The sequence below is a fragment of the Nannospalax galili genome, unplaced genomic scaffold, assembly GCF_000622305.1.
Source record: "Nannospalax galili isolate Female #2095 unplaced genomic scaffold, S.galili_v1.0 scaffold203, whole genome shotgun sequence".
In the NCBI taxonomy this organism is placed as follows: Eukaryota; Metazoa; Chordata; class Mammalia; order Rodentia; family Spalacidae; genus Nannospalax; species Nannospalax galili.
Genome location: NW_008351640.1, coordinates 2,484,758 through 2,501,765, shown reverse-complemented (window position 1 = coordinate 2,501,765; position 17,008 = coordinate 2,484,758). Strand labels below are relative to the sequence as shown.

At 37.9% G+C, this 17,008-nt stretch overlaps 1 pseudogene; it reads right to left on the bottom strand.

Moving 5' to 3' along the window:
- Positions 1-10,367: 10,367 nt before the first annotated feature.
- LOC103746392 overlaps positions 10,368-17,008 on the bottom strand; it is a 73,552-nt pseudogene continuing 66,911 nt past the window's right edge.

Below are 17,008 nucleotides of genomic sequence, written 5' to 3'. Positions count from 1 at the left end.
TTTCACTTCTTTCTTCCTTTCAGCCTGAGGAGTCTTCACTACTTCTCTTTTCTGACTTCATTCAGAAGTTTATGCCTATCTTCTTCCAGTTCTTTGATTTCTTTATGTTTTCTTTAAATTTACTGAATTGTTTTATTGTGTTTATAATTGTTCTTTTGACTTCCATGTCCTGTGTTATCTCTAGGGGGTTCTCATTTTACTCCTCTACAGGAGTGTTGGTACTTAGTGGGGATATATTGTTTAGATTTTTCATGTTATTATTTTTTCACTGTGACTTTGACATGTGGATTTCTTTTGTAGTTTCTGATTCTTGTGTGAGACTCAAGCCTTCCCTCTTGAGTTTCTGTCTGATTCTGTTTGTAAACTTTATGTGCCTTTGTGGTTTACTTGTTGGTCATGAAAAGCTGGTTGTTCTAGGCTTCAGGTTCTCTCTTTTGATTTTATATTGGAAGGGCCAGATGAAGTTCACCTTGCTGCTTGGGAGTTCCCACAGACGCCCAAGTTAGATGAAGATCATATGCTCTCAGGCTTTCTCTTAAGGTCTGGATTCCTCTAGTCAGCAGGCACAGTACAATTTGGGAGGATTGCTAGGTAGAGGTAGGATTCAGAACCCTCAGGTAGTCAGGGAAGGAGGCTGGTCTCAAGAATCCAGGTTGTGGGTGGGACAGCCAGGGATGAAGGCTGGTCTCAGGTGTGCAAACGTGGGGTAGGTGAAGGAACAGGCCTTGAGGGCTCCAGGGTACTAGAGGGTCTGGGTGCAAAGGATCTGTAAGCCGTTGGGAGTCTGAGCCAACAGAGTAGTCCAGAGATCTTGGGTGCCAAGAGAAGAAATAGGCCAGTCCCCACTCTAGGAGGAGAGACGGGATGGGGGAGATGGGTGGATGAATCTTGATTTAGTTTTAAATTTATTTATAATTAACTTAAAACTTCCAAACCAAGAGGTTAAGTCATTCATATAGGGATAAGTGAAAATTTGGAAGACAAGTTTATAAATTCTCATGACATGATCCATAACTTAAAAACTATAATCATTTACTGATGCCATTAAAAACTACTCATCTAGAAAAATATTCACTGAGCATTGTGTTAATTTTATAAGATGACTTGAATTTTATTTCAACAAAGGATGATTCAAATTAGAAAAATCATGAATCAGATATTCATTTCTATCATGAAATTGCAATATAAGTTTAAACTATATCTGTATAGGATAAGTTGTTGGAAATGTCTACCTGTGGTTACTTGAAGTTAAATTATGAAAATATAGCATCATTTGCTTCCATTTGGAAGAAATAAAATGGACTACCAAGAGACTGATGAAATCATCTAAAATATTTTCTTTCTATTCATATCAATATAGCTCTTTTATTTTATTTCTCTACTGTAAGCATTATTGAAACATATTTTAACAGAGGTTCAGTTCCATAGTCTTGCCTGTCAGCAGTGTTTAATGATATGTGGACTGAGGTGGTGAACACTGGTCAGATTTCATCCATTTTTTCCTCTATTTCAGATGCCACTTTTGAGTACCTCTTGACTTTTCCATTCATTTAACTCATGTATGTTATGATTGCTTTGTATATAATACACAAATATCACATCATATATACAAAAAAAATCCCACTTAAATGTAGTTAGCTTCTGAATATAGCAGTGGAGAATCTAAACTGAAGTCCTGAAACCAGGGTGTTGCATTACATGAGAACTTTTGTCCCTTTGTTTTTGCTGTTTATGGATGTTCATGTAAGTGTCCAAGTTTCTATGCATGCAGGCATCCAAGCCTTGTGCTGGCCTGAGTTGATGTTGAATATCTTCATTAATTGTTCTAAATTGTATTTATTGAGGCAGGGTCACTCACTGAACCCAGACTTTCCCAATTTCAGATATTCTGACTAGACATCTTGTTCATGGCATCTTTGGCTCTACTTCTCTGGAGTTGGGATTATAGACTACTTCCTCATCTACCTAACTTGTATGTAGAACAGAATTCTAGTCGTCACTCTTATATGACTAGCATTGTATTCACTGAATAATATTGCATCCCAATAACTACTGAACTTTTATCCTAATTTGAGAATGATTAAAATGACAATCTCTACAGGAATGTGAATGCTTTCCAGTATTTTGTGTAGGAATATTGGATGGTTGTCTGTCATTTATCTCACAGACTTCATATGTACTTAACCATTTTTGTGACTGAATATTCCCATCTTGAGTGAGGAGAGTATCTTGCACTACCCCATTGACATTGTCCTGGTCTTGTGTTACACTTTCATCAATAGATGAGATTTAGTTTGAATATAATATACTTATTTGAAACAAATTAATGTTCTTAGAAAAACACATTTATTTGCTTTGGTAATCTACCACACAAAGAATATTTTCACAGTTGTTAGGAAAATAAATATGTAGAGACACTTAAGTGACCTAATACAACCTAGATCCTAGAGCTAAATTCAGCTGAGCCCAGGAGAGTAAAAGAACTAAATTTTGGCTGAAAACCAAAAGAAATGTTTTGAAATTTACCTCAGAAATTTTGTAGTACATGAGCACAGTATTCCTACAGAAGTAGACAACTAATAGCGTAGGTTTTATATAAAATGAAAAAAACTTTACTTTCTGACTTTTTTGGTTCCTATGATGTTCATATTCTTCTTTGTCAAAAGTATAAATTGAAGTCATAATTACAGTCCTTCAAAATGAGTTTGTGTGTAACAATATAATAATTTGCTTCTTTAAGGACAGCAGTAGCTAGAATTCTGTTACTTATTCCAAACCATGATCAATGAAAAGCAAAAGTAATGATACCAACTTAGGTGAAGTGTTTTTGTTAAATTTAGCAGTTCTGTCATGTAGGTCTTATTGAACCTGAAGGGTGAGGGTCATTCCAATATCCTTTGTAAGTGCCTTGATTAAAGTAATAACAATGAATTTTATCATTTTATGACCAAGAATTCTGACTGATGATACACTGGTAAGAGAAAGCCCCTTGTTTATCTTCATTGCAGGGTATTAACATCTTCTCAGAGGTCATCTCTGCATGGCTGCCATTTTGTCCAGCCATCCATCACTTTTCTCAGCTAAAAGTACTTTCTCAGGGACATAATTGATTATTTCAGTAATTTCAGGACCATCGAGCTTTGGTATCACTGTTACTAATTTTTCAAGTATTACACAGGTCTCGAGTTACCGTTCATGCTGTAGTTATTGCTTAAGTAGCAAAACTTATGACAGAGGCACAATGAATCTCCACAATATCATCAACTATATGGCAGGACTTCACATAATAATTTTCATTCCTCTTTTATTCATGGTGTTGTATGAAAAATTTCAAGGTTTTGGTTCTGTCTTTGTATGCTTTACATGATAACATGATGATAGTATCCTTAAAGGTATTTTAGAGCTGTTGCTAAAACTCCTTCTGAGAAGCACAAACTCCATCTGGCCCCCTCCTCTGGTCCTACAACAAAATGAGGTAAGAATTTTCCAAGCTGCCCCTGCCATTAGGAATTAACCTGGCTTTGAAGGACCAGATATGTTTTCCTTCCTGAGAGGTGGGCCTTAAATCCAATCAGAAATTTGTTGGTTGCACATATATTAGTAGATCCACTTATGCACCAGCAGGCACATCTTGTTTGGCATGTTGATAGTATAGCATGTGGGATTTGTCATTAAGCAGAACTTTTGGGACTAGTAATTCTGCATAGCACCTCCTTGTCACTATGACCAAAACCCATCTGATGGCAGGGAGTTTCCAGCTTAGGCTCAGCTTGATCTCTCTCTTTCCCACACTCTTGCCATTCATTGTCTTCAGCAATAGGGTTTTACTGACATCTTCTGGTGTGTAAACAACATTAGTGGCAATAGGCTTTACTATTTTGAGGGCCTCCAGGACCTCTGTGGTGGTTTGAATGAAAATATCCCCCAAAGGCTCCACGTATTTGGACATTTTGTCCCCAGATGATGGCAGATCTACAGTGAAAGAAAGCAAATGGGGCAGAAAGAGATACACTTTGGGTTGAAGAAGAGCACTAGGAAGATAAATGTTGGAGCCCTGGTATGTGATGGAGAGTATCCCATTGATAAGGAGATTAAAGTGATTAAGGAAGGGCCTAGAGCTTCAAAGTTAAACAATGGAGAGAGTGTATCCAGTGCAAAACCACACCCAGTTAAGCTTCCAACTTGTGAATGGAAAAAGCTGCAGGAACCACTGAAGAGAAAATCTTCTGAAATGGATAAAGCAAGCTGGAGTCCATCCCAAACTTACAGCCAAACTTGGCATTGTCATTCATCTGCTGGCTTTAGAGGCATGAATGATCCAAGAGTCAAGGGTCATCAGTTTTTCTTCGACAGTTTCAGAGAGCCACTGAGACCAGGCAGCATGCAGCAGGGGTTTACCTGCCTACAGAAGGCCCTGATAGGCCATTGCATGAAGCTGTGATGGTGAAGCCTGGTTGGCAGTTGAAACCCCAAGAACTTCATGATGCCTGATGCCAGAGCTGTGAGGTATCTGCCAAGAAGGCATACACACAGGGAGTGGTGCCAGCCCAAGAGAGAAATGTGTGTTGCATGCAACAAAGCTAGAGAGGCTGAGCCATCCAAGCGCCTTGAAGTAAAGTCCCAGTAGTCAGACATGGAAGTACTGGATTTGGTGTTTGCCCTGCTGGTTTTCGGTCTTGTTTTCGTCCAGTATTTCCTTACTATACCCCTGTTCCTCCCTTTGGAATGGTAATGTGTATTTGGTTTCACTGTATGTTGGGAGTATGTAATTTGTCTTTTGATTTTACAGGGGCTAACAATTAAGATATTTTTCTTAGTCTCAGAAGAGACTTTGGACTGTGGACTTTGGAATACGAGTAAGATTGATAATGACTATGGGGGCTTTTAAAGTTGGATTAAATGCATTTTGCATTTTATTTGGTCATGAGCTTATGGGGGCCAGGGGATGGAATGTGGTGGTTTGAATGAAAATGTCCTTCATTGGTTCCAAGTGTTTGGACATTTTGTCCCCAGATGATAGCACTGTTTTGGGAGGTTTTAGAAGGTATGGCTATCCTGGAGGAAGCACCTCACTAGGGGTGGGCTTAGAGAGTTCTTAAGCTTGCCAGATCTCCAGTCATGCTCTTGCTTCCTGTGCCTGTGTGATGATGTGAGAGCTTAGCTTATGCTGCTCTTGCTCCAGCCACCTCCAGCCACCATGCCTCCCTGCCATGATGGACTGTAATTTCCCTGGAACTGTAAGCTCAGATAAATTCTTCCTTCTATAAATTGCTTGGGTCAATGTTTCTATCATAGCAACAGAAAAGTGACTAATACAGCCTCTCTGGCCAACAGTTTATGGGGGGCAACCACCCTTGGTACTGGAATTTTCATTTAAAAATTGTACACTTTTGAGGAGCTCTATTTTTATTTTCATAAGATTTTTGTTTATTCTGGTATCTATAGGACCAGACTGTTGTAGACTTTTTTCAGCCATCCTGGAGGATATCTCTTGTGCCTTGCCTTACCATGAAGCTCCCAAGAGCTTCATGGCTATACCTGGCCCTTGTATACTTTGTGAATTTACTTTCCATCCTTGTTGCTGCAGGTGTACCTGATGTCTCTCAAATGGGTTTCACATCTGCAAAGTACTCAGAAGTTAACATTACATACTAAATAAAACATGAAGAAGGTCTAACACCACATGGAAAGATTTTATCCATTTGTGTCAATTATTTTCTCAACAGATCAATGGTGAGTACAATAGCATGGATAAGAGCTATTAACTTAGCTCTTTACTATCTTCAGTTATCATTTTGGAGCCATTCTGGAGTTTTTACATGGAGACTCCCTGCATTTCTCTGCCCCTGATAAACTCATTGGGGCTGGCTCAAACTGCCTGACTTTACACAGGGCCTCTCTTGCCTCTGTGGGTTCCCTTGGTCAGGTGGGCTCTGGGTCTGACTCCTGGCTGTAGCGATATCTGTTGTCTCTCCGTTGACCACATTTGGTTGCTGAGGGAGGCCCTGGAGGGCAAACTGTCTCCACCCATACCACAACCTTTCTCAGGAGAGAAATGTGTCCTGTTTAATCTGGGGATATCATTATCCACCCCTGGGCAGTTTTTATCTTCTGTATGTCTTTTGTGAACTATTCCTCAGGTACTAAAGGCTTCCAGAAGTGCTTTAGTACATAATTAGGCTTTTTTTTTTTTTGGTCAATTTTTTTCTTTAGGAACTAGGGCTTGACACAAGTCTTGCCACATTTGCATTTGAGTAACCCAAATAGACTGCTTTTTCAATTTTTCTTTTTTCTATCTCTTTTAGATTACTATTTTACAGACACATTTTACATGCTGGTTTAAATGACTTAGATATGTCAAAGTCTTTCTTACATCATAAAAACCCTGCCCACCCTGCCCCACTAAGGGACTCAGCAAAACCACTAAAGTTCCATACCAATCTCGAGGATTCTATTGAATCTTCTTCTGTAAGTTCTTCTTTAAATCTCTGGTGAGCACAGTCCTATTTTGCCCAGTGAATTAGGCATCATACATTGCTTTCTTCATACCTAGTTCTCTCAGTAGTGCCTGTCCCTCTTCTATGGTCCTCCAGCCCCTGATAGCCATGGGAAACTCCATTGGTGCTGACCAAGTATCACTAATGACTTATACAAGCTAGTCCATCAGGAACTGATTCCCGCTGTGTTGTCTCAGGTTATGCAGTCTATGTCTAAAGGAGGAATGATGGCTACATTGCTCAGCTTTAATGTTTCTTCAGCATTTAAACTATTATCATCTGCTCCCATGTCCCATAAACTCACAAGCCAGGTGATGAGGGGCTCCTTCATTGCTTGTTTGAAAGTCTTCCCTAGTTCCAAAATCCAGTGCCGAGCATTCTCTGATGGCTTATAGTCTCTCGCACTGGACCATTGTTAAGGCCTCTATCAGCATGCTGAATCATGACTTTTTTCCTTTCTATGTGTTAAAGGTCAAACCTGAGGGGCATCTTTAGCTGTCTCTCGGTTGCTCCCTTCCTCATCTCTGTCTGCTTTCTCCTATGGGTCCCAGGTTTGGGGGTTTAGGGATGAGCCTTGTATTTAATTTGGGTTCTCTTCCCTTTCTGGCCCCTAGTCATAAAAACCTGCAGGTTAAAACCTCAATCTCTTTTTCTCTTTTATGCAATTTACTGGCAAGGTCAGAGGTCAATACTGAAGAGGCCAGCCTCATATTCCTTTCTCACTGCAATTCCTCTTACACCTTCAGTGTCCCCCTGGACTACCACTTCCACTTGGGACAGATCTTTTTTTACACAAAACAAGGACCAAGCAGCATCTGCAAACACTCACTGAATCTTCTGCCCCTGGTGCGCAACTCCCAGGGTTTTCAAAGTTTATTTTAGACCTTCCACAGTCCTTAAAGTAGCTTCATACTCATATGGTGGACCCCATCACTCAATCAGGCACAACACTATCCCACCTACAAGAGTACCTACTGCCATTCAAGTATTTCTTCCATTGACATGTCAGCTTAGGTGGCCTCACCATGGTTACAAATCTTACTATTCACTGCATGATCCATACCAGTGCTGCTACCTCCTCCAGCCCTATGAGGATAGCTCACCATGTCAAAACTTCCTATGCCAACACTCTCCCCTCACCTAACTTTGCTTTGGTCATTGGTCTCTTTCCCCATATCAGAGACACAATAGCTCTTCCCAAACTCATCCTCGGTTTTGCAGTCTCGACTATGCTCGACTATGCCAATTGTTACTGAAATTCCTTGTAGAAGGTGCAAACATTGTCTGGCCTCATCCTACCACCATCCGAGGTATAATTTCTCCAAACTACAGTTTGGGAAACTAGAGAGTTTATTAGGGTTATGCACAGCAGTGTGGGGGCTCCCCCAACGTCAAGGCCACACTGGAAACTTTCCATATTGTGACTTTCCAATAGCAGGCCAAAATAGCAAGGGACCTAACCTCATGATATTTTATGCTTTGATATGCTTAGACCCTCCCCCTTGAGCAACTGAGGTCTACTGATTGGGTGAGAGGTGTGGCTTACTCTCCCAGCTCCTCCTTTCTTGTTGAGCTTCATGTGAGGTTTCTGGGGGGCATCTTAAGCAAGAAGGTGCAACCAATCTTGGGCACCTTGATATTCAGAGGACAGTTCTCTTTTATAAGGGCCTATGAAAATAGAATACATATATAAAATCAAAAGACAGAAAAAAAGCTAGAAGAAAGGAAAGGAGAAAGAAGAAGAAAAAGGAAGGAACAAAGGAAAAGAAGGAAGGAACAAAGGTAGGAGAAGGGAAGGAGTCAAAGTACTGTCAGAGTAACAGAGGAGAAGCAGACACAGAGAAACATAATCACTGTCCACAAAAGGCACAGAATCATCATTGACTTCAGAAAGAAATTAATTGCCTTCTTTATAAATTTTTGAAAAGGAACATGTGTCAGAACATTATATTGTAAAATACTGCATTGTCAAAGCATGAAACACTTTCATTATACAATCATCATATGCTATAAAGGAAGTATGACATTCCATGTACACTTTCTGAACTATAAAGAGTAATTTAGTCATGGTGCATAACGAAGGGAAATGACAGCATTTGGTGTTATTTTGAGGGCATCTGGGGCTTCCTTGACCAATAATAATCCAAAGGGATGCTTTACATTTGTGGCTTTGACATTGTTTTGTTTAATATCCTATGTCTTTGAAAAGAAGAATTGTTCACTCATGCAAGGGACCTTCACTCAAACACCTTTATTTTACTTTTATTTATTTTTCAATCAATAGTTTCAATTTTTATCACTTTATTTCAAGCCAAGGTTTTATGTAAGTCCAATAAACAGACTAAGCGTAGGGAAGGCATTCATTCAATTTTGAATAATTGCTTGGCTTTTAGGTACGTTTTGAAAAAAAAAGTTTGTTGTGATAACATTAGACTAATCTAAAACCACTTGAAAATGTAAATATATAACCAAAAGATGTTGACAGTGGAAACTTACAATATTATGGATGTTTACACAACTCATAAGCACAAGGAAAACTCACTCATGTTGCATAAATATATTCATCTGCTTCCAAAAGTAGCAAAAAATATTGACAATTACAAAATAAATAGATCAATCAATAAATAATAAGACAAAGTAACCAAGAAGTAGCTAAAAATGACCAGAACCCAAATAGGTTGCTCAAATTATATTTATCCATCAAGAAGTAACAACACTAAAAAACACATTGAAAACAAGTGTTTTAAACTTTGAATGTAGGCTTTTAAAACATTCTGTTAACTTGAGATTTCTATAAATTTTTAACCAAATATAATTTGATTGATGTCTGGTATAATTTACAGCTGTAATATTCCTAAAAGGAATATTTAAATACCATGGCACATCAAATATAATCAGCATTTTGCAAATCAGTACAAAAGATATCCATCATTTCTAAATATATATTTTTTAAAAATTAGATTTTATTTCTAAGTGAATTTAGAATTCATATTATATTTGGAAACCCAATTCAATAATGCTCTTCAAAATTTCTCATTGTTTTAAATTACTTTGAAACCCTGGAAGTAAATGATTATGAAAATGTGGTTGCTACCTAAGACACTTTAAAAGGAAAACTAAGGCTGGAGAGATGGCTCACTGGTTGTTCTTGCAGAAGACCCGGGTTTGATTCCCAGCACCCACATAGCAGCTAACACCTGTCCAGAACTCCAGTTTCAGGGAATCTGATACCCTCTTCTGACCTTCATAGATATAAAATATTTTTAAGAATGGAAAACTAACTGGATATCACTTGGCATTTTATTCAAAAGTACATTTTATCTAACTTTTTTCACTAACAAGAGACAAACACACAATTTTTGTTTGGTTATTTGTTTGTTTGATTGATTGACTGATTTGAGACAGAGTCTCCCCTTAGCCCCAGTTGGTCTGGAACTCACAATGTAGAGGAACATGGCCGTCATCTCACAGAGATCTGCCTGCCTCTGTAACTGCAGTGCTGGGTTTAAAGTATGCACCATGATGTCTGGCTTACAATCATTTTCTAAAATAAATACGACTACCGTAATCATAACACAGAAAAAGGTTGATGAGCATTGCTTACATTTGAAAAGAATATGCTTCACTACTCACTTAAAAGAAAAATGCTTTTGATTACATCTTATAAACATCAGATTTGTTGGCCAAGGTTCAAAGTCCATCCACAGAATTTTAATTCAGTAGCACTTGAGAATGAGTATACATTTACATTTATACTTGTACATGTATTCATTTTCTGCATAATTAATATATCTAAAAGTCATTCCACTACAAACTTATTCATACCTAGTTGACAGTTTTAACACACATGTTCTCCAACCATCCATTGTCTTAAATGAATTTAGGCAGTATACTATGATCTCTGTCTTCTTCAGAATCTTCCTCTGAAGCTTCACGATATTCCACATGTGCCTGAAGAGTTCCTGCAAAGCTAATAAATGGGACACATTTCCTTGGCTCTTTTCTAGTTCCCATAATATCAGAAAAGCTGTGTTCACATAAGTGTAACAATACAACAGGTAGAGACCAGAGCTGATAAACCTGTAACCTGCATGTTCATTTGCATGAGCTCTCTGTAGCTGTGGACCAAATTCTCTCTGGGTCTCCAGTGCAATCAGACAAACCATATAATATATTTTATGTGAGTTTATTAACTTACAAAGGAACGAGTACCCAGTGCCTAGCCCAGCGCCACCTCGACGCAGAGCCAGCCTTATCAGACCATGCCATGCCCATAGCCCCGCTAGCATTTGCTCATGCCTCCAGGGCCAGCATTCTCGCCCCAGGTCCACAGGGAGTCAGTCCATTCTGTCTTTGAGTTGCTGCTCTGGCTGCGAGTTTCCTACACCATCACCCTCTACCAGCCGCTCCTGGCTTCAATCCCAAGATGGCTCCCAGCTTCCCTTCATAGCTCCTGCTCATGTCAGGCCCCACCCATTGGAGGAACCAGCCAATCAGGGGACAGTAGCTCATAAATTTCAAAACCTCCCATGTTTAGTTGAAAATTTTCTTTATAGAGTTCATAGGTGCTTACAGTCACTAATGAAAGAACCATAATTAACTTTTGCATTGAACCACTTTTTCATACAATCTCAATAGACATACTGCAGACTTCCTGTATGTTTGCATAGCTCTATCAATATATTAGATTATGACTCCATTGCCATCTGACGAATTCTACAATAAGTCATCTTCTGCCTGTTCAGAATCCTCTAAAAGAAGACTCTTATTTTCTGAAGTTTTTCTGGAGCTCTTGAAGGTATACATCTAGTTTTATCACTTTTTTACCAGCTGAATTCCAACCAGAAGGAAAAAACAATATGAACAATAATCGTGACATTGTCTGTCAAATTACTTCCAAGTATTGGTGGGACAGCAAATCAGAATAAAGAAACAGGAAGGATCCTCATCATTCCTGTATTTTTCTACCCTGATCCAAATCTGACATTGAGCCACATACAGGGGCAGTGCTTGATGCTCCAGATGCTTGTGGTGTGCTGGCAGCAGACCCAAGGGGATCACTCTGTGCTTCAGGGTGAACTACTTCACTTAAAATATGAGATCTAAATACTACATCAGAGGTAGGTATCCTACAAGAGTCATCTCTTCCCTTTTGCTTCCTTCTAGACAACAAATGTGTGCATCTGTTTCTAAGTGAGGAAGATAACCATGGTCCTCTATTTCTTCCTCCAACTTCTTGGATAAAATTTTCTTAATCTGTCTCAGAGCTATGATTTTGGCAAGGGATGAGAAACCATATCTTCCTACAAGAAATCAAAATCCTTGAGGAGCCTCAGCCGGCCTACTGTGATTAACTACAGAAATTGATACTCCATTACTCTAACACTGTGATACTAAGGTTCTTAGAGAAAAAGAATATTCAGAACTCAAAGATCTTGTATTAGAGGAATCTTGAGAAGACTTTCATGAAAAAAAAAATGTAGATGACATGCTAGAAGCTGTATGTGACAACTTTTTCCTGATTTCACTGAAGATGCTTTGTGTTTTTCAACATTTACTATAATGTTGCCTTTATGTTTGTCATATATAGTCTTTACTATTTCTAGATGTGATCCTTCTATTCCAAATGTCTTCAGGATTTTTAGCATGAAGGGGTATTGTATTTTGTCAGGTCATTTTTCCTCCTATCAAGAGGATGGTGTGATTCTGTCTTTGTTCCTTTCTGCTTTCTGCAATCTACTGTTATGTCTTTCAGGTCTGCTGTATGTCTTTTCAAATCCTTCAACTTTGAAAATCATGATGATTTTCATGGAGCACTTTGATTTTTATTTATTATGCAGAAACCATGGGAAAAATTTCCTACCATGATTCTTGTATTCCATATACAAATTTTCTTTCATTATATTATTAGAAGCTATCTATGATTTTGTTTTGCCATCCTTGAATTGAATTAATTTTTTCTACTATCTTTTCATTTCTAAGAGTTTACCTTCAAAAATTACTTCTCATGGCCTGCCATTCTGTCATAAGAAAAATGTCTCCTTTCTGATCTATTGCAAGAATTTATTTTAATTGCTTTTTCTACTCTTCTTTCCATACATATTTTTACTTGTGCCAATTGTCAGATACAGATTTCTTTTATTTTCCATATGTTTTGATAAAAAAACTCCCGTAGATATTTGTCTTCTTTCTTTGCCTAAATTTTTGTGATTTTCATACAGAATAATTTGATGACATTTAGGACACTCCCCTATCTCCACTTTGTCTTATTGCTACTCACTCAATTTAGCATATTCCTTTAAATATGTAATAAGTCCTATAGACTACGTGTCCATAAATATACTTCAGTGTGGGTCTATCCAGTGGAGCATGGTTAACTTACCAAGACTCTCATGCTTGAAAGAGACTGTCTCTTCCCTCCCAGCAACCATGTGTTGCCAAAATTTCCTTAGGTGGGGGAGTAGCTTTCTTTCTTTCTCACTGTATGTTTTTACTGAATTTTTGTGCATTTCATACTAAGCCTCTTAATCATCTTTATACCCCCTCTCATAAACACCCCCATAACCCCTCCAAAACACACACACACACACACACACACACACACACACACACACACATCAGATTTCATTATCCATTTCCTCATACCTATGCGGGGAATTTTTTTCTGTTTTGTGCTTGCATGGGACTTGTACACATTGCCACCAGCTGTGAGTTCATATGAATAACTGACCAACAGTCTGGAAAACTGTTTCTTTGTGGCCATCCACCGTCTCTGGCTCTTACAATCTTTCAGCCCCCTCTTCAGCAATGATCCCTGAACCTTGAGAGGCAGAAGTTTAGTATAGGTGTCCTATTCAAGGATAAGCACTCTGTAGCTGCAACCCTCTCTGCTTTTCATGTTGGCCAGTTGTCAGTTTATGTGTTAGTCGCCATCTATTGTGTATAGAAACTTCTCTTGTGAGAGTTGAGAGGTACATTAATCTATTGGTATAAAGATAAGTCATTAAAAGTCAGTTTGGTATAATAACTATTTAGTAGAAAGCTAGCCTTCTCTCTCATATTCTGTGACCTGTTTAGCCTTAGGTTTCTAAGCCTGATATCAATGTCAGGTATGGGTTTCATCCTAGGAAGACAATTAAAGATTGGTTGTTTACTTACATAATGTTCGTGCATCAATTGCACCACTGAGCATATCTTTTCAGGGCAGTTATTGTAGTTTACAGGGTTTACAACTGGGTAAGGTTGGTCATTAGTTTTTATTTCTGGAAACTTGTCTAACACCTTCCAGCACTATGAACACTAGCCAGTACAAATGAGGCTCTGGTGTCAGCACCAGTTTGAATTCTCCTTGTTGTTCTACAGCTCACAAATATAGTGCCTTCAGCAACAGGGTCTTACCATTCATTTCAAGAGCAGGGGCAATGGCAGTATTGTTCCAGTGTCTAGGGGATGTATCTTTAACAGCCTCTAGAGAGGGAGTCCATTCCTGGCATTGAGGGTATTTTTTATGTTGTTGTTTATCTGTTTGTTTTGTTGTTGTTTTTTAAAATTAGCCTATGATGTCTAGAAATGGCAATATTTACCAGCTGTATATAAGTAATAAAGAAACTTCTAAGTGATGAATGAAATCTCCATATTTTGGGCAGATGAGTTTGTTGATGGAAACTCCAAATTGGGTAGATGGATTTCATTCAGTGATCCAAACCATAAAGAAATACTATCATTGTATATGATTTATATATGCATATTTTTCCACCACCCAAGACTTGAAGGATATTTACTGTTTTGGTCACAGATCATACACATCATTATTATACCATTCTGGGAATAATGATAGTTAGCACATGTGATCCTAATTGTTTGCAAAGAACTGGGACACATGCTTTAAATACACTCAGCTATCCAATCTACCTTTTTACACCCACTGAATGTTCATGGTTATACCAATAGTCAAGATGAATAAACTGAGACATAGAAAACTAAGGTAAAGAAGGCAATCCAGTTCTTTAGAGGCAAAGCTAGGATTCCAATTTGTGAGATTATGCTCCTAAATGTAATATTGTTGGATAGTTGCTTAAGGCCTGTAACGATCTCCTACCTATGATTTTTAAAGTGTTCCTTTTCCCAGTCATGCCTAATATGCTGTTGATACAAAATCTATATATTGGATCTTTCTCTCCAATCCATTTCAGGCTTTTTATGGAGTAGAAGAAAAGGCCCATAACCGGGCTGAAGATCACAAGTCATTCCCCTGTGTTTACCTCTTCAAATCCATTTACAGATGCCTCTAGTTCCCCAAATTCTTGCACATTTCTAGGATAATCCAACTCAAAGCAGGTGGCTCTTTGTTTTTCTCTCTGGCCATCTTAAGTTTCTGCTTTCTCCGTCTTCTAAATCTGTTACCACTCTCCATCTGTTTGCATGTCTATATTTTTTCCTTGCAACTTTGTTTTTCTTTATGTAATATTTCTCTTAAAAACTCACTTTAATTTTTTTATGTGAGAATTTTAGAGGAATCTTAAGTGGTTATATTTATTTCCTCTGTGCTAAGAACTTATCTTAAGGGAAGTAGGGTAATCAGAGGGAAAGGGAGGAAGGAAAGATAAATAATATTAAGGATGACTTAAAAGTCGTAGGAAAACAAATCATTTTAAAATTTTACTTAAAAATACATGTATAGTGTGTGTGTGTGTGTGTGTGTGTGTTTATGTTTTTGTATGCCTATGTATAGCTTAAGGCTATCTTATGAAATTCCAGGACCAGACATGGGAAACCTCCCTTCTAGCTGTTGGTCAGGGTGGTCTAAGGGGTTCCCCAAACAAAAGAGGTTATTGCAATAGCACTTGTTTGCTTCCCAGAACTTGGTCCTATTGTTGAAATGCCAAACTGTTTGGTCACAGGACTTGAAGGAATCAAGCTGGAACTGACCTACAAATCTCCTTTGAGGACTAGCTCTCATAGTATTAGAAAGTACTATGAAAGCTTGAAGATAAAAAAGCAACTGACATCCTTACCCAGTTGTGAAATCCTATCAAACAGAGCAATGATCAATCCAGCAAAATATTCCAAATGGTGCAATAGTGACACTTACCTTGGGGGTTACCAACAGCTACCAAATTGGACTTAAGGCCCACTCAAGAGGAGGAAATAGTTGATTGGTACTGTAAAATACTTGTGACTGGAGAGGTCATAGACCCTACAGGAAAACCTATAATTGCCACTTTCTGAAACCAATATAATTTCTGACTATATTCTAAATATTTATCTTCATATCCGCTGATAAGTCTAGCATTTTACTAGTCATGAAAGAACAATAAATGGAGAAAATTACAAAGTTCTATGACTAGCCAAAATGCAGATAAAAAATGGCTGTGAGAAGTCCAGTCCTAACTGACACATCTGCAATGCAACACCTATACCTAAGGCTCAGGGAACATCACAAAAGAGAGGGCCAAAACATTGAAAAATTCAAACAGTTCAATTAACCAGGATACCTGCTGCTAGATTGTGTCTTTTAGACTTGGCAAGAAAGCTTCAATAATGTGTTCTCAACAATATGGTTTTCTAAACATGACGTACATAATGACACCGGGTGACATGATATTGTAGATGGGGTACATTTCACAAGATCCCCTTTCTAGATGAAGAGCTACAGGCAACCAATGACTACCGAAGGATAGATAACCAGAATTCTCCAAAGACAAGTTCTCTGATCGGTTATCCAATCCCAAGTGGTCTGCCCTAAGCATATACATAAATAAAAGCACCAATAAGTGGACTTAACGGATCATATGTATAAGGAAAAGGATGTTATAAAATTGTAAGAGCATGGGAGGAGCTTGAGGGGGAAAGGGAGAGGCAGAAATGATGTAAATATAGTACTAATGTATGAATTTTTCAAGAGATTGTATATCTAAAAATATTAAAAAGGAAGAAAATTCACTATTCCAAAAACAAGAAAAAACAAAAACAATGTTTCATGAATAACTTTATATTGATTAAATGCTGATAGTTTTTGAGATATGAGATTAAATAAAACATTCTAAATTTTTTTAAAAATCAAATTATTATAGTATTATTCAATATCTAAAATGTTATTACTATATATAAAATTAAATGTGGTTTAAAAATCATAGAATGACCTCATTTTTAAACAGCAGTAAAACAAATAATTTGAAATAATTTGACTGATCACCTGTCTGTAGGTGGTAGACTCTGTAGTTGAGAAATATGCAATATAAAAAATATGTTCCCTTTTATAGACCTTATTAATCTCTCTGTCTCTCTCTGTCTCTCTCTCTCCTTGTGTTTGTGTGTAGTCATACAAGTACCAGGACACAATGACACATAGGTGGAGGTCAGGAAAAATATTCTATCAATTATCTCCTTTCACCATGTGTATCGCAGGGACTGGACTCAGCTCATCAGGCTTAGCCACAGCTTCTTTCACCCACTGATCTGTCTTGCTGGCCTGTACATTCCCTTTTATCAACCTATATTATTATTGAAAA